General features: G+C 37.6%; 1 long non-coding RNA gene across 1 annotated transcript; it reads left to right on the top strand.

Moving 5' to 3' along the window:
- Positions 1–3,819: 3,819 nt before the first annotated feature.
- On the top strand, positions 3,820–7,617 carry LOC113899162. Its single transcript, XR_003512854.1, has 3 exons — positions 3,820–3,966; positions 4,082–4,138; positions 5,626–7,617. It is a non-coding gene; the product is annotated as an uncharacterized LOC113899162 (long non-coding RNA).
- The last annotated feature ends 16,919 nt before the right edge of the window (positions 7,618–24,536 follow it).

Raw genomic sequence — 24,536 nt, 5'->3', positions numbered from 1 at the left:
TGCTTATATATTATACTTCACAAAAAAGGTTTCTTTTTTTAAGTTATAATCCATAATTTGACTTCTGTTTGCATGCTATCTCACTTTTGTTTCATTTCTTAAGTATCTGGAATTTTAAAAATTGGCTATTTAATTTATGCTTTTCATAAAACTTTATACATTTTCTATAAATGATGATGCTTGGTGTATGTGTTGTTAGAAAAATAGGGAAAAATTAAAACATAACTAATATTCAAAAGAAAAATAAACTTTGTTTGAAAGTGTGTGTCATCTAGTAAAAACTTTGCATTGGTTTTCTAATCATGAACTTTGACAAAAAGGCATTATCACTGCTGTCATCCAAGCTTTGGGGAAGGATCTGAGAGACCAGATGGGCATCTCTCCTATGATCTGCTCAGGAGCTTGGTCTGTACTTCCAGTGGGAACAGGTCATGGGGGCCAATGGCTACTAAAATGTGGGCCTTCCTGATGAGGTTTGCTCCTCTCTAGTGTTAAGCAGCTGACATTTTTCTGAGCAGAAGAGAAATGGCCACAAACCACTCCTTATCAAGTTAGCAAATGACACATGAAATACAGGTGCTTGAAAGAAATAGTTGTCGTTAAAGTAAAAATCAGGAAAAATTAAAATCCTACTAAAATTCTTAGTTAGAAAGCATCACTGACTCAATGGACATGAGTCTGAGCAAACTCTGGGAGATGGTGAAGGACAGAGAAGCCTGGCGAGCTGCAATCCACGGGTCACAAAGAGTCAGACATGACTCAGCAACTGAACAACAACAAAAAAAATTCTTGAGAACAGAGTTCTGCAAAGCACCAAGACTGCTGGTTTTTTTCTGTTTTAATCTCAAGCTTTTGTTATTTTTCATTTGTTTTATTTCTTTATGATTGCACCATCTCACATCTTTTCCTGTCTCTATTTTTATTCTTTAATCTCTCATTTCTCAAAATCATCTCTTAATTCTAAAAAAAAATGTATCAACATTTAGTGACACATTTTCATAAAGTAGATCTTTTTCCCTTTACAAAAATTAATATTGGGCCATGAAAAACTTCAATGTCTGAGCACTAATAAAATAGAAAATATTAAGTGAAAAATGTTTTATGCCCAACGACATTACCACTTACTTTTTAATAGTATTAGAGTAATTACCTTAATTCTCTCTTGGAAAACAACATCCATTTAGAACCTCTAATGAAGGAAATATATATTTGTAATGGACCAAATGGCAATATGCCTTCGTCTGAAGCAATCACATTGTCCAATAAAGAAAGAAGCACATTTAAGTGTGGTGCCTCTGAACATCAAGTATTACAAGAATTCCTAGTCAGCAGGATGCTATGCCAAAAGTACTCCATAAATTGGTTTATCCTTTATTACTATCTTGTGGCCTCATTCTAAATATTTCTTTAATAGTAATAGTGACATCATGTTGATGTTTGACAGAAAATAACAAAATTCTGTAAAACAATTATCCTTCAATTAAAAAATAAATACATGAAAAAATAGCAATAGTAACATACTGGATAGTTCCAACAACATAGACCTTACTATCCTATGTTTATTAAATCAATAAATATTACAAATCCTTCACTGGGGAACACTTTTCACCATTTTGTGTGAATATGTTTTTTCCTGCCTTATTTCTTATGTGAGCCACGTCTCTGCCCTCTGTTTTGTTTCCTTTCTCTCTTGTTTGTTCAGCTTCTGTACAATCATTTCTCTTTGCTCTGCCCCTTGCTCCAGCCTCATGTTCATTTCAGCCTCCACCTTTTTTCCTTCACAAACCTCTTTGATTCCAGATGACAGTTTAAGGTGTTTTTTTTTTTCTTTACTTTTACTTTCCAGAGACTCCTGTTGCCATAGTGATACTTGATGATGAAGACCATGACTGCCTCCATTGGCACTTCGGTTGCTATAACAATGCCAGCTAACAGAGAATTCTGTGGAAACTTGCTAGAAGATGCTAGCTTACACCTTTGTGTGGGACAGACTGCCAGGAAATGTTTCTTACAGCTAATGGCTGCTTGTAGCGGTAAAACTTAAGGCCATAAACTTAAGGGCAGCTCATTCAGAAGCTGAAAAGACCAAGACACCAACAGTTATATCTTCACACCCTGAAAAATTTCTCTCCCTTCCCTCATTTTTTGCCCTCCCTTCCTATTCTATTTTAGAAAGTAAAAGTGAAAGTTGCTCAGTCATGTCCAACTCTTTGCAACCCCATGGACTATACAATCCATGGAATTCTCCAGGACAGAATACTGGAGTGGGTAGCCTATCCCTTCTCCAGGGGATCTTCCTGACCCAGGAGTTGAACCGGGGTCTCCTGCATTGCAGGTGGATTCTTTACCAGCTGAACTACCAGGGAACATACCTGCTATGGATTGAATTGTGTTCCCACAGAATTCATAGAATTGAGTGCTAATCTGCAATGTGACTGTACTTGGAGATAGAGATTTTAGGAGGTAACCAAGGTTAAATGAGGTTGTAGGACTGAGGTTCTAATCCAATAGGATTGGTAGTCCTATAAGAAGAGGAAGCTAGATCCTTCTTTGTCTGTCTCTCTACCATGTGAGGGTACAGCAAGAAGGCAGCTGCCTGCAATCCAGGAAGCCATAACCAGGGACTGACTTTTCCTGCATCTTGTTCTTGGACTTCCCAAGCTCCAGAATGTGAGAAGTTAATTTCTGTTATTTAAGCCATCCAGTCTCTGGTACTTGTTATGGCAGTCAGAACTAGTACAATACTTCAATATTAATGTTTGTAGATCTTGTTAAAAGCTTTTGATTTTAGAGACATCAATTTCTGGAAATACATCCTAATAAGAAGTTATAGAATATCACAATATGCATTATCAGTATTTCATTTTTGAATACTAGATGAACCAGAAGAAAAAGATAACAACACTGACTGCCATTTCTGTGATCTTTTGTTATGGTTACAGCTTTTTTATTTTCAACAAAATATTTTAAAATGTGCAATTATCTTTATCTTTATATATACTATAATCCACTCATGAGAACCTGGAAGAAATATTTCTTTTATTTTGGTTTTTGCAGTTGTGTCACCATCATTGGCTGTAAAACTAAGCAGCTTACAACCAACAACAGTGATCTTCTCATCTGTGCCAACTCGGGTGGAGTAAGGAAGCAACTGTAGCATCAAAGCTTCCTCAGGACTGATGTCAAAAGAGCTAAAACTGCTTAAAAAAAATTAAGGTCTATTAAAAAAATATATTTCTAGTGACAGGTGTTCTAGTACAAAAAATGCCAGAAGAATATCAAAAAGTGACCATACACAACCAGAAAGGAAGAAGAAAATTTTGGCACATTACAAAATGTGTTAAAGTAAAGGATATCAAAACAAGTTTTGCTAATAAAGAGGTTATGGATCAGCTTATTCATTGGCTCCTACATTTGCTTCTACAAAAGGTGTCAGTCAATATAACATTACTTTATTTGTGCAGAAATGAGGCACTATTATGTTGAAAAAAGCTGTGTCAATATGCTATATTATCAATACATAATTTTACAGAAAATTTTGGACTGTAAATACTCAGAACTGTTTGATAATTCTTAGGGATTTCAAGGAAAATAGAGGTGCTGCTTGTAGAACGAAATGGAAAGTAATTTCTAATTAAAATTGTTCTATTTGTGCTATAAAACCAGTTGATTTTTTTTTATTATCATGGCTGAGCAAAAGTTTCTTTGTTAGTATCATTAATAACAATAACAATAACTTTCTGTAATATGCCAGTCACTATACTTAGTGATTCACATCAATGATCTCCATTTCTCACTACAAACTTGAAAGATGAGAAACTAATAGGTGGGGAACAGGTTCTGAGAAGTAAGGTAACTTGTCTAACTTGGTCACATTTGCATTATTTCCCTTTAAGGCTCAAGAATTTAAACCGACGATACAACCCAAAGCATTATCAATCTAAGGAGCAGACCACAAACTGTAAGGTGGGCCCTATATTCAGTTGCATAAATTCTGGAATCAAAAAAACTGAATCTAAGTAGTTGAACAATTGCTACAAATGCATATTACCTTTAATTCAACTTGTTGGTTTATTTCTAGGACCATTTGAATATTAATCTCAAGCAATTTCCTTACCACTCCATCTTGATGAGCCAGGTAAGATGTGTCTTGAAAAAAGCAAATGAAATTTATGGAAATTTAAGTGATTTCACACTAGTTTTAACTATTCAAGAGAACTTCTAACCTGAACATGTAGAGACTTTGATCTCCAAACTGCTGTAGCTTTGAGTGACTGAAATGCCGTTTGTGTGTGCAAGTGTGTGCGTAGAGAGAAAAAAATGAATAAGGGAACCAGAATGGAAGCAGTCTCAGTCAAGAAGAATCAGGTTTGTTGTTGTTGCATTTTGTAATTTGCAATTTGTCATTGTCATTACATGAGTAACAGATTAGAAGTTATTGCAGTATATCTGTTGTTGCTGTTTAGTCGCTAAATCGTTTCCAACTCTTGTGACCCCATGGACTGTAGCCTGCCAGGTTCCTCTGTCTCTGGGATTTCCCAGGCAAGAATACTGGAATGGGTTGGCATTTCCTTCTCCAGAGGATTTTCCCGACCCATGGATCAAACCCCTGTCTCCTGTATTGTATGCAGATTCTTTACCACTGAGTGGCCAGGGAATTCCCATTGCAGTATATAACTATAACCAATTTTGGGACATCTACATATTGCTAATTGACATATAATATAAATAAATTACCCTTCTGAGTATTGTGATTTTGCACATTTTTTGGTCCCTGGAAGCCCCAAAGTATGAATAATTCCATCTAATATCTGGGCTTTTCAAATTAAACCTTTTATTTCTTAGGGGGAAAAATCCCATCAATAAAATGTTTTTCAAAGAACTGTCTTTTCTTTGAAAATGCTTATATCATATGGAGCTTCTCCACAGAAATATAAGGCATCTCATATTTCTAAGAGGTGCTCCCATTGAAAGGTGGAGAGATTGGAATTTTAGGGATAGATTAGAGGAAGGTCAGACTAACCCAGCAGGCAATGAAGCAAAGGCCTGTGAACTTCTGGACTGTTTCACACCTGATGACTCAAGGCCCTGCAGTTCCCAACTCCTTTCATGTGCTAATCTCAGTTGGTAAGGTCTTCCTAATTCTAAAGTCTTGGGTAAGCCATAGTATTTCCCTCAGGTTAGTATTTACATGGAATGAGAAGCACTGACTCTCCTTTATTGATCCCTAAAAATTAGCAGATCAGTAAGTGACATCGATATGGTGTGGTAAGAAAAACACTGAGTGAAGACTCAAGAGATCAGCCATTTTATCCAAGCCTTCTCACTCTCTAAATCACTTTATTTCTGGACTTCAACTTTTTTCTCAAAAACATTTCTGGGGTGTTATAAAGAAGGAAAAGGTGATGTACCACAGTAGTTTTCAGCTGGGAAATGCAACAGAAGAAGCCTTTGTTAACATAGAATTATATGTTAACATATAGAATCATAATTCTGGTTGCAGTCTCAGGATTATAATTCACTATCTTTGCATCTGTGCATTTGATAAGAGCTTCAGGTGCTTTTGATATCAGGTCTTGTGGACTCAATAAAGATGATGCTGAATTTTAAAGATTGTTTTTTCAGTGCATTCTTCAATGGAGGCAGATGGCAAAACAACAAAACCCAACTAACTACAAGCAATTTATGATGACTAAAGAATACAATATGAGTACACAGTTCTCTGAGGTTTATGTTTGATCCTACCCTAAAATTTAAAACATCAAGAGGAATTCAAAAGTAAGTAACTCTCTACTGTGAGTTTCCCTTTGTAGTAAAAACAGATGGATCCCAAACAACCACCGTTAGATAGACAGGCACACAGAGAGAGTCCAGAAGCATGTGCAAAACTGTCTCTTGGGTTCCAGTTGATTATTGCAGTCTCTACATGGCTCACAGAAGCACTGAGATTCAGAGTTGACTTCTTCACTCTTGTCTGTATTTCCTTAAAAACTTGAAGCTCAAAATTTAAAATGCTAAGGCATACCCATGTGGTCATTCCTCTGAGGCTGGACATTGCAGGATGACCAGGAAACTTTGCCCCTTTTGATTTTATCTTTCCTGTCCCTCTCCTTTTTCCCACTCCTTGGTCATTTTAGCTCTTGTTTTGCCTTGCCTTCCTTTTTCAAAAACAATTTTATTGGAATATAAATTATAAACCATATAATATACTTCTATGGTTTTTAGTATAGTCACAGATTTGTGCAACCATCACAAAAATAAATTTTAGGACATATTCATCACTCCCTCCAAAAACCCACATTCCTTAGCTGTGGCCCTTTTCCCACAGACCCTGACTACCACTAATCTATTTTTTGTCACTATGGATTTGCCTATTCTGGACATTGCACACAGATGGGATCGTGCAATATTTTCTTCACTATCTTTCAGAGTCCACTCTCTTCTTTAATCAAAGGTTAAACCAAAGGTTTAACCTCTTGAGTTAGATTGTTCCTAGCCAGACAGAGCTAGGGACGGAAAGAGATTCTAATCCTGTATTAGGAGGTAACTGCAAGGTAAACACTACCTGGGTAAAATCTTTTTAGCAGCTCTTTTAGTCAGCTTTACTAAAAGGCCTTTTCCATTATTCTCACCTTGGGAAATGACTGGATCTGATGAGGCTTTTGGAGACAAAAGGGGGGAAAAAGAAAATCTCTGTACAGATAAATTTCTTAATTAATAAACTCCTTTTTTAGAGCAATTTTAGATTCATAGTACAATTGAGTGGAAAGTACAGAGAGCTCTCATATACCTCCTGTTCTAACACATGTACAACCACATCCATTATGAACCTCCCACACTAGAGAGGTACATTATTTACAAACGATGAACCTATGCTACATATGCATGCATGCACACTCAAACACATCCGAATTTTTGCAACCCCATGGACTGTAGCCAGCCAGGCTCCTCTATCTGTGAGATTTCCCAGACAAGAATACTGGAGTAGGTAGCCATTTCCTCCTCCAGGGGAACCTCCCAACTCACGGATCCAACCAGCGTCTCCCGCAGGTCCTTCATTGCAGGCAAATTCATTACCATTGAGCCACCAGGGATTGTCACTCAAAGTCTGTAGTTCACATTGTTTCATTTGTCGTGGTGTATAGTCTGTGAGTTTTGACAAATGTATAACATCTATCCACCATTGTGGTATCACACAGAATCATTGCTCTATCCTAAAATTCCTCTGGGATAGGCTTTGCCTATTCATCCCACCCCACTACCGCCAGTCCCTGGCAATCACTGATCTTTTACTGTTTCCATATTTTTGCCTTATTCAGAGTATCATACTGTTGGAATCATGTAGTATGTAGCTTTCAGTTTGTCTTCTTTAATTTACTAATATGTATTTAAGGTTTTTCCATGTCTTTCTGTGGTTTAGTATCTTATTTCTTTTTAGCATTGAATAATATTGTGTTGTTTAGATGTACCACAGTTTATTTATCCATTCACTTACTGAAGGATATCCTAGTTTCTTGAAAGTCTTGGCAATTATGAATAAAGCTGTTTTAAACCTCTTTAAGCAGGTTTTTTTGTGTAGACATAAGCTACAGTCCATAGGGTTGCAGAAAAGTTGGACACAACTTATCAAGTAAACAACAAAAATGTTTTCAATAAATACCAAAGAGTATGATTATGGTAAGAGTATGTTCAGTTTTGTAAGAAACTACTGAACTGTCTTCCAAAGTGGCTGTACCACTTTGCATTCCCACCAACAATGAGTGAGAGTCTCTCTTACTCCACATCCTCACAGGCAGTTGGTGTTGTCAGTGTTTTAAATTCTGGCCTTTATAATAGGTCTGTAGGGATATCTCATCATTGCTTTAATTTGCAATTTCCTGGTGACATATGATGTGGAACATCATTCCATATGCTTTTCATCATCTGTATATCTTCTTTGGTGAAGATACATTTACAATTAGTCCAAATCCACTTTCAAATAACACTGTAGCAATTCACAGATAGTGTATGACCTTATAATAATAAAATATTTCTAATTTCTCTTTCCAATTCATTGTGTCATTGCCATAATTCATAAAATCTATACAAAAACTAAGATCATGGCATCTGGTCTCAACACTTCATGGCAAATAGATGGGGAAACAGTGGAAACAGTGGCAGAATTTATTTTTCTGGGCTCCAAAATCACTGCAGATGGTGATTGCAGCCATGAAATTAAAAGACGCTTACTCCTTGGAAGGAAAGTTATGACCAACCTAGACAGCATATTAAAAAACAGAGATATTACTTTGTCAACAAAGATCCATCTAGTCAAGGCTATTGTTTTTCCAGTGGTCATGTATGGATGTGAGAGTTGGACTATAAAGAAAGCTGAGCACTGAAGAATTGATGTTTTGAATTGTGGTGTTGGAGAAGACTCTTGAGAGTCCCTTGGACAGCAAGGAGATCCAACCAGTCCATCCTAAAGGAGATCAGTCCTGGTTGTTCACTGGTAGGACTGATGTTGAAGCTGAAACTCCAATACTTTGGCCACCTGACGTGAAGAGCTGACTCGTTTGAAAAGACCCTGATGCTGGGAAACATTGAGGGCAGGAGGAGAAGGCGATGACAGAGGATGAGATGGTTGGATGGCATCACAGACTCAATGGACATGGGTTTGGTTGGACTCTGGGAGTCAGTGATGGACAGGGAGGCCCGGTGTGCTGAGGTTCATGGGGTCGCAGAGTTGGACACGACTGAGCGACTGAACTGACTGATATGTAAAGTTATAATTCAATACATTGTTGCTTTTATTATTTTGAACAAATGGTTAGATTAAAAATAAAAGTGAAATTATTTTATCTTCCCAAATTCATTCTTCAATGGTGTTCCTTTATGCAGATCTGAATTTCTGATCTTTATCATTTTCCTTCTCTCTAAAGAACTTCTTGTAATATTTCATGCAAGGTAGGTCTACTGGAAACAAATTCCTTCAACTTTTGTTTGTGTGAGAAAGTATTTCTCCTTTATTTGAAGCCTAGTCTTCCAGTGTACAGGATTCTGGGTAGTTCTTTCATTTTGTTTTTGTCTAGACTTCAAATGTTTTACTCCATGCTCTTCTTCCTTGCAAGGTTTCTTTGCTCCTCTAAAGGTAAGGTTTTTTTTTGTTTCTGGCTTCTCTCAAGATTTTTCTTGCTCTTTCATTTTCTGAAACTTGAGTATGCTATGTCTAAGTGTAGGTATTTTTGACATTTATTCTGTTTCATGTTCTTTATGCTTATTGAATCTGGTTTGGTGTCTGACAATAATTTGGGGAATTCTCGGCCATAACTGCTTCAATGTTCTTTTCTGTTTCTTTATCTCTTCCTAATCTTTCTAGATGTTACATTTTATAGTTGTCTCACAGTTCTTGGCTATTCAGCTCTGGTTTTTCTTTTTCCTTTTAAATCTCACAACTATTATTTCAATTTTTATTGGAGTTTTGTTGACTTACGAAGTAATATTTGTTTCAGTTCTAGTAATTCAACACTTTTATACATTATGAAGTAATCACCATTATGAGTATAGTTCCCATCTGTCACTGTAAAAGTTATCACAATACTATTCTTTGTGCTGTACATTACATCCTCATGACTTTTTTATTCTATAACTAGAAGTTGTACTTCTTAATCCCTTTCACCTATTTTGCTCATTTATCCCACTTCCCTGCCCTCTGACAACAACTAGTTTATTTCCTTTATTGGTATGTGTGTTTCTGTTTTGTGTGTGTGTGTGTTCATTTGTTTTGTTAGATTTCATATATAAGTGACATTTCACATAGCATAATACCCTATAGGTTCATCCAGATTGCTGCTAATGGTAAGATTTCATTCTTTTTTAATGCTGAGTAACGTTCCATTATAGATATATATATATACTATATCTTCTTTATCTAGTCAACAATTTATGGACACCTAGGCCATATTCATGTCTTAACTTTTGCAAAGAATGCTGCAGTGAACATAGGAGTGCATATATCTTTTCAAATTAATGGTTTGTTTTCTTTCAGAAAAATACCAAGGAGTAGAACTGCTGGATTGTATGGTATTTTTAAACTTAATATTTTGAAAAATCTATATATTGTTTTCCATAGTGGTTGTGCCAATTTACATTCTGTCTACAGTGCATGTGGGTTTTCTTTTTTCTATATCCTCACCAACACTTGTTATTGATTATATTTTTTATAATAACTATTCTGACAGGTGTGGTGATATCTCATTGTGGTTTTGATTTGCATTTTTCTGATGATTAGCAATGTTCAGCATCTTTTCATGTGTCTGTTGGCCATTTGTGTTTGTTTTTTGGAAAGATATCTATTCAGATCCTTTGCCTATTTTTTAATCAGGTTTTGTTTTGGATATTGCATTATGAGTTCTTTGTATATTTTGCATATTACAAATGGATTTTATAATCCCTTATCAGATATGTTATTTGCAAATACCTTCTTCCATTCAGAAGGCTGCTTTCTTGTTTTCTTGATAGTTTCTTTTGTTATGCAAAGACTTTTTAGTTTGATGTAGTCCCATCCTTTTGTTTCCCTTGCCTTTGGGAAAAAAACCCTTGAAATTATTGGTAAAACTAACGTCAAAGAGCATACTGCCTATGTTTACTTCCAGAAGTTTTATGGTTGCGGGTCTTATGTTTAAATTGTTAATTGATTTTGAGTTTATTTTTGTGTGTAGTGTGAGAAGGTAGTCTGATTTGATTCTTTTGTGTGTAATTTTCCCAGCACTATTTATTCAAGAGCTTAATTTTTACCTCATTGCATATTCTTGCCTCTTTTGTCATAGATTAATTAGTCATATAAGTGTGGGTTTATTTCTGGCTCTCTATTCTGTTCCACTGATTTTTTTGTTGTTGTTCCACTGATTTTTATGTCTGTTTTTGTGCCAGTACCATTATGCTTTGATTACTATAATTTTGTGGTATACTTTGAAATCAAGGAGTATGATACCTCCATCCTTGTTCTTAAGTTTGCTTTGGATATTTGGGGTCTTTTGCAGTTCCATACAAATTTTAGAATTATTTGTTCTAGTTTTGTGAAAGATATTATTTTAATAATTGCATTGAATCTATAGATTGCTTTTGGTAGTATGGATATTTTTAACAATATTAGTTCTTCCAATCCATGAGCATGACATATTCTTCCATTTATTTGTGTCATTATCAGTTTCTTTCATCAATGTCTTACAGTTTTCAGGGTACAGGTCTTTCATCTTCTCAGTTAAATTTGTTCCTAGGTACTTCACTCTTTTTAGTAAAATTGTAAACGGGATTGTTTTCTTATTTTTCTGATAGCTTGTTATGAGTGTATAGAATGTAACAGATTTCTATATATTAATTTTATCTTGCAACTTTACTGAATTCATTTATTAGTTCTAACAGTCTTTTGATATCTTTATGATTTTCTATATATCATATCATGTTGTCTGCAAATAGTTATATTTCTATAGTGAAACTTCTTCCCTTTCCATTTGGATGCTCTTATTTCTTTTCCTTGCTTATTTCTGTAGCTAAGACTTCCAACATTGATCTTCTGCCTCAGTGAGATCACATTCTCGTCCTATTCCTGATCTTAGAGGAAAAGCTTTCAGCTTTTCATCATAGAGTATAATGTTAGCTGTGGGTTTGTTGTATATGACTGTTGCTATGTTGAGATATTTCCTCTACACACACTTTGTTAAGAGTTTTGTTGTACATGGATGTTGGATTTTGTCAAATGCTTTTTAAGCATCTATGGAAGTTACCATGTGAGTTCCATCCTTCATTTCATTAATGCTGTGCATCAGATTGACTGATTTGTGTGTATTGAAGCATCCTTACATCCTTGAAATATATTCCAAATAATCATGGCATATGATCTTTTTAATGTATTGCTGAATTTGGTTTGCTAATATTTGGGGCGGGGTAGTTTGCATCTATGCTTATCAGAGACATTGACCTATAAGTTTTTGTTCTTTTTGGAGTGTTTTGTTGGATTTTGGTATCACAGTAACACTAGCCTCATAGAATAAGCTTGGAAGTGTTCCTTAACCTTGAATTTTTCAGAATATTTGAGAAGAATAGGTATCAACTCTTCTTTAAATGTTTGGTGAAGTTTACCTGGGAAGTCATATGTTCCTGTTTCTCCCACATGGAAGGCTAAATCAGTAGGATTTGGTTATTTCCCTTCCTTCAAGTAGATTAAGCTCTGACAAAATCCGAGCAAGTTAGGTTCTGGTAAAATAATTTCTCCTGAGGGCAAAATTCATTAGGAACAGAATGCTCTCCAAGGGGAAAGGTGGGAGGGAGGGGTAAATTGGGAGATTGGGATTAACAGATATACACTACTATATATAAAATAGATAACTAATAAGAACCTACTGTATAGCACAGGGAACTCTACCCAATACTCTCTAATGACCTATATGGGAATAGAATCATAAAAAGAGTGGATATATATATACTTATAACTGGTTTTTCCAGTGGTCATGTATGGATGTGAGAGCTGGACTGTGAAGAAAACTGAGCGCTGAAGAATTGATACTTTTGAACTGTGGTGTTGGAGAAGACTCTTGAGAGTCCTTTGGACTGCAAGAAGATCCAACCAGTCCATTCTGAATGGATTTCTTTGGAAGGAATGATGCTAAAGCTGAAACTCCAGTACTTTGGCCACCTCATGTAAACTGTTGACTCGTTGGAAAAGACTCTGATGCTGGGAGGGATTGGGGGCAGGAGGAGAAGGGGACGACAGAGGATGAGATGGCTGGATGGCATCACTGACTCGATGGACGTGAGTCTGAGTGAATTCTGGGCGTTGGCGATGGACAGGGAGGCCTGGCGTGCTGCTATTCATGGGGTCGCAGAGAGTTGGACATGACTGAGCGACTGAAGTGAGTTGAACAGAACTGATAACTGATTCACCTTGCTGTACAGCAGAAACTAATTGTAAATCAACTATACTCCAATAACACTTAAAATAAAAAAAAGAACAGAATGCTCTGGTGAATTTGAAAATACAGAAAAATCCTTTTCCCCTCCCACTGCTGGAAGCATGATGAGATTTGTCTCTGATATTCACTATGAGGGCCTGGTAGAAACTCCTGGAGGTAAATCTCACAATACTGTGGGTTCTCTCTATGATTGGGTCTCTTTGGAGTTTTTAATTCTCAAATTTGTCCACACTAAGCCTCTGACAATTCATCAATTATAGCTTAAATTTTCCAACCTTGGCACAGGCTCTCATGGGTTGCTGATCTAGCTAGTTTTGATTCTCTGTGTCTATCTGTCTCTTCAATTGAGATGGTTACATTTATGTATCAACTTGTCTAGCCATAGAGTACCTGAGGAATGAATAAATATTATATCTGGGTAAATTTGACAGAATTTCTGAATGAGATTTGCACTTGAATCCGTGGGTTTAGTAAAGTAGATTGCCTTCTCCAATGTTGGTGGGCATCATCCAATCCAGTGAAGGCCTGAATAGAATAAAAGGCAGAGGAAGGAGTACAGTTATATTCTGACATATTAGAGGTTAGGACCTAAATATACATACATTTTAGAGGGGACAAAATTCAGCACAAAGCTTTCATTTATTGACTATGTGACCTTGGGAAAATTATTCAATTTTTTAAGTCTCAGTTTCTACAGCTGTAAAGTAGAGAAGGTTTTTTGAGAGAATGAAGTTATTATGAGAATTAAACATATACTATATGTAAATAATAAAAATGATCCTTGGCACAGAGTAGATCAGAGACCCTAGGGTACCAAGATTACTGTGGGATGGCTTAATGTGATTAACAGCTCTGCTTGTTACTGAGCCCAAGCTCATGTTGCTCACCCCATGATAGGCCAATAGATCTGAGAGATGAGTTGTTGAGGCAAGGAATGTGATTTTATTTGAAAAGCTGGCTGACCAAGAAGACAGCAGACTAATGTCTTAAAATAACCATCTTGTTGGGGCCTGGATGCCAGGTTCTTTTATGGATCAGAGATGAGAGGAGGGGAAACAAAGTAAAAAGACCATTTAATTCTTGCAAATATCTCCTAAAATGGCAAAGCTCAGGTAGGAGAATGTGCTAGTTTCACTTCCTGATAGCCATTTCATAGGTGGTGTGAAATGGAATATCTCATGCCATATTAATAAATAAGGATGCCACAGCTATCTGTATTCTGGCCCCCCAAATGTGAATTTTTGAGCCACGCCTGAATGTCACAGTCCTTCACAGGTGGGCAGGGTCAGGTTATCTCCCTGTGAGCTAAACAAAGGCACTTTAGTTTAAGGGTCAGGCGGAGGGGGGCAGAGTTCCTTGAGGTAGATCATTATATTTGCTATAATTACAAAAGTGGCAAAACAAGGGTTAAACTTACAGACACAGATCCAATATGGGATCAAAATTAACCCTTCCCAGTTACATGCTAACTCAAATCACTCATACAGTGGTGTCTGTGTGTATGTGAATGTGGGTAGAAAACAGATGACTTCAAGATAACCATTCATGCATATGCCTTTCTAATGTCTGACACAAGTATTCACAATTTAGTTTGAAGAAATAGCCTTATGCAATTCCAGAAATGAAAGTTATAATCAAATTCAGGTGTTAGAAAATGATGAAGGCCTGTTTTCATTTTGATGCAGTTTTTTCTCTTTTTTTAATCTTTCAACAGTTTAACTTTCCTATAAAGAAATTCAAATTATGTTCCCTAATGGTCTTTGGTGCGCATTTTACAAATTGAAGAAACAGTATGAAACAGATAAAGAATCTACCATTGGTAAAATGGGTTTCATTTTTCTTCTTTTTTAATATATTGTTTTTGAAGTAGATTCCCACAGGAGTAGAATTTCCTTCATGAAAGTTGAAATGAAACTGAAGAGTTCTTTACACAGAGAAAGCCATATGATAAAGCAAAGTATGCTCTCCATTCATCTCCATAATGAGGTTGAATTTTCAGCGAGATCACTGAGACATGTGGGCTTTATGGCTGGAATTATCAGATAGGGCAAGGTCCATCTCGGGGTAAAGCCACAGTAACAAAGAGAAAATGACCAACAAGAGAATTTGCTTTTCCTTAGTGCTCTTTGCCATGCACAGCTGGTAATTCCCAGAAGATCTGGTTAGAGGCTTGTCTGGGGACAAGGCTGAGCCGAGTCCATTCTAATGCAGGTCTTCAGAACAGCTTAGGAGAAGTGGTCTAGGCCCAAAGGGTCCCTGCAGCCTGATTTAGAGGGCTGGGTGTTTGGGTCCAAAGAAGAGTGCTTCACTGTATGGGCATAAGCGCACAGGTGAGGCAGGGGAAGGAGGCCTCTACTGCTACTTTGATATCTTTGTCTAAACAGTTAGGGGGGTATTTTCAGACATCTTGAACTCAGTTTTTGGAAGTCTTTTCCCATTCTGTCCAGCGAGAGAGTTCTGTTGCCCTGGAGCTAGTCTGAGATGTGCAGATAGCTTTCTAAATGCCCTTATGCTTTCTATTCACTCTTCCCATCTCCCTGACCTTTCCAGGCCCAGGCCTCCTCACTGGTTTCCCCAGCCTTTCCCAAATCCATGTTTCAAGCTGTAATCAAAGTATCCTATAGATAACGCTCCAAATCCTTTCTAGATTGTGTAGCAATGCCAGATAAAATGCAGGATGCCTAGTTAAATTTCAGATAAATAATAAGTAGTTTTTCAATACGTGGGACATACTTATACTATAATGTTACTTAGTATTTATCTGAAATTAAAGCTTACCCAAGCATTCTGTTGTTTTATATGTTAAATTGGTAAAATAGGGCCCTGTATACTCTGGCCAAACCTTGCTTAAACCTCTTTGGATATTACAAATTTTCTCTGTTGTCCAGCCACTTGCAACTCACTCAATAAGACTGCATAGTCTGGATTCCCCAGAGCAGACCATGTGACAAGGGCTAGAGGGAAAGCATTTTGAAAAGTAGGGAAAACATTGGTAGGGAGCTGAGAAACAGCACAGGAAAAGGAAGCCAGACCCACAAGGGGGGATTGGAACTAAATCCCTGGGGAAATTCTGGGAAACTTACCAGAATTATCCCACTTGAAGGAGATAGGAGGAGAAGGAACTAGGGTGTTTTCATATTAACTGCACCACTCTGTCATTGGTTCAGGGCTGCTATTGGAGATGTCAGTCCTCAAGTTTTTTTTTACCAGCATTTCCCAAAAGAGGAAAGAATGGCCTTCTGCTGTCCTGGGGAAAAGTCTCAGGTGGAGATGCAGGTACAAAGAGGTGGGAGTGCCCTGAGAACAAGGATGTTTTCAAGCCAAGGGACATAGATAGGGCAGGCCTGCCCTATCTGACAGGCCTGCTATACAGATAATGTTTTCCGTCTTCTAGGTTTCTTGTCTTTACTACTCTTAGATTCCTCTTATCTCCCCACAGCCCTTTGTTCTATTCACTCTGTAGTATTTAATTTAGATGTCACTTCTGGAAAAATTTTCCCCATCCCCAACCTCACCCACTCTTACAACCCAAATTCAAATGCCTCCCCTATCTGTGTGCTTTTATTATAATGCTTAGTAATTTTCTTTCTATTTTTTTAAACTGAAGTATAGCTGATTTACAATACTGTGTTAGTTTCAGATATACAGCATAATGATTCAGTATTTTTGTAGATTACACTCCATTATAGGTTATTATAAGAGAATGGCTATAATTTCTTGTGCTATATAGTATATCCTTGTTGCTTATCTATTTTATACATAGTAGTTTGGATCTGTTAGTACCATACCTCTAATTTATCTCTCCTTTCATAACCCTAGGCTTTTCTTTTCTTTTAAAGATTTTTTAATGAATGAGTTAATTTCATTTTTGGTTGCAGTCAGTCTTTGTTACTGCACATGGGCTTTCTCTAGCTGCAGTGCATGGGCGTCACATTGTGGTGGCTTCCTTGTTGTGGAGCACAGGCTCTAAGTTCTCGGGCTTCAGTAGCTCCAGCACACAGGCCCAGTGGTTGTGGCTTGTGGGCTCTAGAGCGTGGGCTCAGCAGCTGCGGGGCATGTTGCTCCACAGTACGTAGACTCTTTCCAAGCAGTGATCTAACCCTTGCCGCTGCACTGGTAGGTGGATTCCTACCCACAGCACCACCAGGGAAGCCCACAAGTTTGTTTTCTCTTATCTGTGAGTCTGTTTCCATTTTGTACATATATCTCATCTGTATTATTTTTTAGATTCCACATAAAAGTAATATTATATAGTATTTATTTTTCTCTGTCTAACTCATTTACTAAGCATAGTATTCTCCAGATTCATCCACATTGCTGCAAAGGGCAATATTTCACTCTTTTTATGTCTGGGTAATATTTCATTGTGCATATACACCACATCTTCTTCATCTAGTTATCTGTTGAGGGCCACTTGGTGCTGCTTTTCAGCCAATTTAGTTATGAACATGTGTCAAAGTTTCATTACAACTTTGCTGTGAGGAAAAGGCCTATGAATATGCTAAAGATTCTTTCTTGGTGAGAGATTTTTATAGTCAAAAGAATGATTAGATAGTCATTGTTGAATCAGAGAAAGAAGGAAAGAATATTTGGTAGAAGTTCATCAGACTTTCAACTGAGAGTCATCTGGATGGTGAGTTACTTGATTCCTCAGAGCAACATTTTAGCTATTAAAGTTTGTATGGAAATTATTTAAAAGTTAATCAGAAGTAATAATTTCTCCCAAAAGGACAATATGACGTATATCACTCAAAGCATGTTCTTTTTCAGATCAGATTTGGAACAATTTTTTTCTTTTTCAAAATGTAATTACATGTTTTTCCTATCTTGCTTGCCTCTAACTTTTTGAGGATGATAATTGTATCTGGTTCCTGTTATATTCTCAGTAGCTAGTACAATTTTAGAGCCTTAATACACAACTTAGTGGACCAAATAAATACATGTTGAATAAATATTTAGTGCTTTGGATACTATTAATCTCATACTAACCTGGTAATATAACCTTTAATCTTGCTTTTCAGCCCTAATCAAAAATGTGTTTCTGAAAAAATAATTTCAGCAGGGACTTCTGGTATCCAGCCCAGCATGAAAGGATCCTAGAAGTTATTTCTCTTTTCTAATAAAAAGTATGAACTTGAACAAATTAATGACTCGATCTATCACAGCAGTGAGGTTATAGGGTAAAACATTGCCCCCCAAATCAATGTGACAAAGGTCAGTTTTGGCTCCTATACCAAAATTATCATAAACTATGTGACTTAAACAAACAAACATTTATTTCTAACAATTCTAGAGAAAGACCAAGATCATGGCACCAGCAGATTTATTGTCTGGTGAGAGTCTACCACTTGGTTCATAGATGACTGTCTTCTTGCTAAGTCCATACACAGTAAGAAAGGGCAGGAGAGCTCTCTGAGTTCTCATTTGTAAAGGCAATAATCTTATGACCCTAATAACCTTCCAAAGTCCCCACCTTGAATACCATCATATTAGGAATTAGGATTCAACATACAAGTTTTGAGGAAACACAAATATTCAGTAGGTAGCTTTCCATTCCTGAGCTCCCCAAATTAATGTTCTTCTTATGTGCAAAATACATGTATTTCATCCCAACAACTCAAAATGTCTTAATTTGTTGCAGTATCAACACTAAAGTCTAAATCCAAAGTCTTATCTAATTTATCATCTAAATCAGATATGGATGAGACAGAAGGTAAAATTTATCCTGAAGTAAATTCCTCTACAACTTTAAACTTCTCAAATCAAACAAGTTGCGAGCTTCCAAAATACAATGGTAGGGTGAACATTGCCATTCCAAAAGAGAGAAGTAAGAAAGAAAAATGAACTTTTTGCAGTTCAGTTGCTAAGTTGTGTCTGACTCTTTGTAACCCCATGGACTGCAGCAAGCCAGGCTTCCCTGTTCTTCACTATCTTCCATACTTTGCTCAAATTCATGTCCATTGAATTGGTTATGCCATCTAACTATCTCATCCTCTGACATCCGCTTCTCCTCCTGCCTTCAATCTTTCCCAGCATCAGGGTCTTTTCCAGTGAGTCAGCTGTTTGCATCAGGAGGCCAAAGTATTAAAGTTTCAGCTTCAGCATCAGCCCTTCCAATGAATATTCAGGATTGACTTCCTAAATACAATTGACTGGTTTGATCTCTCTGCTGTCCAAGGGACTCTCAAGAGTCTTCTCCAGCATCACAGTTTGAAAACATCAATTATTTGACACTCAGCCTTCTTTATGGTCCAACTTTCACATTTGTACATGACTACTGGAAAAACCATAGCTTTGACTACATGGACCTTAAGGACTAGTGGTTTCAAATCCAAAACCTAACCTGGCAGTAATATTAAGCCTTGAGGCTCAGGAATAATCCTCTTTGGCTCAAGGTTCTGCCCTCTGGTCCCACTGCGGTAACAATATCACCCCATGACTCAGTGGGGTGCTGTTCACGCCATGCTGTCTGCAGTGGCCCTGCCCTTGCTGCAGCTCTACTGGGGCCCTATCACAGAGGCTCTGGACAAGGACACTCTAGACCATCTGAACTGGAGAGGCAGACTCACCTTTTGAAACCATTCTGCCCCGCAGCCCCTTTCACTCTGGGCCTGTGGTGGAAGTGACAATCCTGATGATATCTGCATCACTTTGGGAAGACAGGGTATCATTCTTCCCCTGTCTTGGACAAGAGTGTCTGGCTTCTGCTGAGATGGTCCTTTAGGTCCATGATTCACATCCACATTAATCTGCTTATCAAATTATCTCTTGGCTGTGCCCTTAATGTTCTCTTTAGAATACACGTTCTCATTTTTGCAGTATTGATAGGCTGAGAATTTTCCAAGTCTTTAAGTTCCAATTCTTTTTTGCTTAACAATTCTATTTTTTAAATAAAAGATTTATCTCTTGTCACATCTTCCTGTAAGCAGACGGAAAGAACCTTTAACATTTTCCTTAGAGATCTCCTCAGCAAAATATCAAGTTTCACTGTTCACAAGTTCTATATTCTATAAAACACTACAACATGAATACAAATCAGTCAAGTTCTTTGCCATTTTATAATAAGGATTATCTTTTCTCCAGTTTCTAATAACATGTTCTTCATGTCCATCTGATATCTCACCACAATGGTCTTTACCATCCATGTCTCTGCCAATATTTTGTTAAGCATTACTCAGGTATTCTCTAAGATGACTGAAGTTTTCTTTACAGCTCTATTCTTTCCTCTCTAAGCTCTCACCAAAATCACCTTTAATGATCCATTCAAAATGTAGCCATTATATAACATGAACTTCAAAACTCTTTCAGCCTGTACCCACTATGCAGTTTCAAAGCTGTGTCCACACTTTTAGGTATTTGAAACACTCTGATTTCATAGAATCAATTTTCAATATATATTTCCTATATATATACACACAGAGAGAGATTTATTAAGAGGAACTGGCTCATGTGATTATAGAGGATGAGAAATCCCATGTCTGCTGTTCGAAAGCTAGAGACCTAAGCTGGCAGTATAGTTTAGTCTGAGTCTGAAGACTTAAGAAGCAGGGAAGCCAATGGTATAAATCTCAATCTGAGGGCAAGAGATGAAATGAGATGTCCCAGCTGCAATAGTGAGGCAGAAAAAAAGGAGTAATTTAAAGAAATAATTAAGTGAAAATTAAATCATTAGGGTGGATGCTAATCCAATCTGACTGCTGTCTTTGTAAGAGAAGAGAGCTACCAGGTACATGTGCCCACAGAGGAAAGACATTGTGAGAAGACAGTAACCTGCAAGTCAAGGAGACAGGGCTCAGGAAAAAACCAACCCTGCCAATTCCTTTAACTTGAACTGTTAGCCTCCAAAATTGTGAGAAAATAAATCTCTCTTTTTTAAGCTACCCAGTCTGTGGTAGTTTGCTATGGCAGCCCTAGAAAATGAACCACAGTGACTAACCCACAGTTTTTGAAATCTTTTTTCACATGGCCTGAAATCTTGTTTACCAGGGAGTCAGGCCTAGAAGGAAATAGGATTAAGGGAGAATTGATTTTGCTTAATATCCAACATCCCAAGGCAAACTGGGGATTAGCTCAGGCTAAGTTATCCAAGATAATTGTGCTGCTGATGTTGAGATACTGAGGTTTCTAGGGAGGACGGGCATAGCAACAGAAGTCCCTAGGCAGCAACAACTCAAACCCAGAAGACCAGGCAGTAGCATTGTTCTTCCAGGTAGTCAGTTTATTGAGTCAGACTCCAGACCATGACCTGATTCTCAGAAGCAGATTTCAATCCCCATCATGTTACCCAGCACGAGGGCCTGGCAAAAGTGTAGTGTGTGGCCCACATTCTTTTCCAAGGCACCTCCTCTCCCACTGGTATCCCAGGTAATGCCTTGAAGCCTTGATGGCTGAAGGATAAAGCCTGTCTCCTGGTCAAGCACAGATTAGCTGGGGTGAGGCAGGGCAGGGCAGAAACTGAGCCTTAGCCCAAAGATACAGAAAAAATCCCCAAAATATTGAAGGGAGTAAGTTCTCCTTCCCAAATGAACTTTTTCCTTCGTAGAATTTTTAACATTTCCCAAAAAAGAAGGGAGAACTGTTATCTTTGGAATCCAGTTTGCATAGGTGTAACTTTGAATAAATAGTGGCCAGCTTCAAATAAGAGCAACTACTCCCTCTCCCTGCTTCCCCAGGGCAGAGGCTGTGATCTTATTCTATCCACCCCTTCCCACTCTCACCATCACATTCACAAATGAGGGTTCTCAGCGCTGTATCTTCTGGGCTGGATGAATGCCCAGTTCAGTTCATAAATTCCTCTCCTATAATTCCCATTTGTTCTATCATCACCAAGCATCCAAAATAACATTCTCATAATCTTTGCAATTTGATATTTCTGACACGCAGGCTACCCAAAGTTCAAGGCTCAGGACGGGGGCCTTTTCTGCTCAGGTTTAAGGGCTGTACTAGAGTAAATAATTCTCTAGAGAATTGGAATGCTGGACAGAAAATTGAGGCAGAAGTAGTAGACTGACCAGACCCTCACTGCAGGGACTGATCAGCATGGAAGACCAGTGCTTTCAATACATGGAGGCCCAAGATTTGCTGAATACTAAACCGAAAACTATGTCTATTCCCACTCCGCCCACCACAGGCAAGATCAAAGTTCCTAATGCCCCTGTTCAGTCCTACAGTTGTCAGAATCAGCCAGAGTGGGTCTCCCCAGATCCATCAGTGTGGGCCTGTTTGCCCCACAGGACTGGGACTTGGGGTGAGCGGGACTTGCCATAGTTAATATAATCACTGGGGATCTTCTCATTTCCAGAAGAGTCTAACCTTGGAGTGGGGGACTTTCTGGAAAAGAACTCCCAAAGTACTGAGAGATTGAAACTATTGCCTAAAAGCTTCTGGTGGGTCAGATAGACAGTGGCAGTATAACATCCACAACCTTGATGTACTAAGTGGAATATAATTCTCTTACAGTTGTTACAGAATTACAAATGTAGAGCCATTTCCATTAATACATGCAACTTCCTCCCTCACACATACATTCCTGACGGGTGAGGTCTCTAGGTGGATACCTGCATTGTTCCATTGGTTGCCTTGTAGGTATGAAAGCTTCCTCTCTCCCATGAAACTGTCTGGGCTGCTGTTAGACAGAAAATTGCATTGTGAGAGTCAAGTGGAATCCACATCTCTGGCTAGAGCCTCAACTTTTGTGTGGAGAAAAGAGAGCAATGGCTCCCTGCTGTGGGAGCAAGGCCATCCAGCCATAGAAGCCTGGGGTTCTGCTCTCTGTAGTGAAGTGCTCCTATTCTATGACTATTTCACCAGAATTTATTGTTCTTCACACTCTTGGTATTATTGGATATACGCAGATTAGCCTGACCAAATACGGGCTGGAAAGCTAAGGTGACTCTTACTGACAGTAGATAGCTTTTGAGTGTTAGTACTGATAAATTTCTGTGGCCAGAACTGGCACTAACCTTGCAGTGGGGGACATTGCATTTAAACCAGTGCAGGTAACATCTGACTATTACCTCACTTTTTTTTTTTCAGTAGATGAATATCAGTAACCTCAGATATTCAGATGACACCACACTTATGGCAGAACTCAAAGAAAGAGACACTAAAGAGCCTCTTGATGAAAGTGAAAGAAGAGAGTGAAAAAGTTGGCTTAAAACTGAACATTCAGAAAACTAAGATCATGGCATCTGGTCCCATCACTTCATGGCAAATAGATGGGGAAACAGTGAAAATAGTGGCAGAATTTATTCTTTTTGGCTCCGGAATCACTGCAGATGGTGACTGCAGCCATGTAATTTAAAAGATGCTTGCTCCTTGGAAGAAAAGTTGTAACCAACCTGGACAGCATATTAAAAAGCAGAGACATTACTTTAAAAGCAGAGATATTACATAGCTAGTCAAAGCTATGATTTTTCCAGTAGTCATGTATGGATGTGAGAGTTGGACTATAAAGAACGCTGAGCACTGAAGAATTGATGTTTTGAACTGTGGTGTTGGAGAAGACTCTTGAGAGTCCCTTGAACAGGAAGGAGATCCAACCAGTCCATCCTAAAGGAAATCAGTCCTGAATATTCATTGGAAGGACTGATTCATTGGAAGGCTGAAGCTGAAACTCTAATACTTTGGCCACCTGATTAAAAAAACTGACTTATTTGAAAAGACCCTGATGCTGGGAAAGATTGAAGGTGGGAGGAAAAGGGGACAACAGAGGATGAGATGATTGGATGGCATCACCGAATCAATGGACATGAGTTTGAGTAAGCTCCAAGAGTTGGTGATGGACAGGGAGGCCTGGCGGTCTGCAGTCCTTGGGGTCTCAAAGAGTTGGGCATGACCAAGTGACTGAACTGAACTGAACTTTGTGAAAAAAGGAAAGTTCCATGTTTTTAGTGAGTCAGGCCTGTCACTGAATCAGTCTGAATCCTCCTCCCTTCATCTTTACATGAAATGTGACTGTTTTTGCTAGAGTCACATAGTTGCTCAATTTTTCTGTATATAATTTTATAATTTAGTTATTAACTTTATTTTACAAAGAACCATGTTAGAAGTCGATTTTATTATTTATGTTACTAGAGAGGTTTTCTAAGAAACATAAATACTAGAAGAAGCAATCATCTCGCCCATAGCTCAGATATCTTTAGAAAAATCACTTTAAAATTGGAAAAAACTTTAGCTTTAAGAATCATAACTTTTTAAAAGTTAATAATATTGAATTAAAACATATTCTGATTTTATTCTAAAGTGATCTTTATATATTTCTTATTTCCATAGCAATAAAAAAACTTCCATCATTCTTATAAAGTGGCATTTTATAAGCTTCCATAAGGAAAGCAGTTATATGAAGTTATTTGTTAGTAAATATTGCTAAATTGGTCAGTCTCTTTTGAGCTATTTAACTTCTTAAATCATTTTAAGCATGTATCTGTTTTGAAAGCAGACATCTATCTTATGCTTGAAAAACAATTAAGTTAAAAACTAAATATGCTTTGCTGTTTACTGTCCTGTGTAGGAAGGACTTATTTTTGAGGAGGTTTAAGATGGAGGAGTGGGGAGGGACAGTATGCCACATTCTTAGTCACAAAG

This window comes from Bos indicus x Bos taurus, chromosome 1 (genome assembly GCF_003369695.1).
Source record: "Bos indicus x Bos taurus breed Angus x Brahman F1 hybrid chromosome 1, Bos_hybrid_MaternalHap_v2.0, whole genome shotgun sequence".
NCBI lineage: Eukaryota > Metazoa > Chordata > Mammalia > Artiodactyla > Bovidae > Bos > Bos indicus x Bos taurus.
Note: the sequence above shows the minus strand (reverse complement) of the source record. Positions and strands in the feature narration are given on the sequence as shown.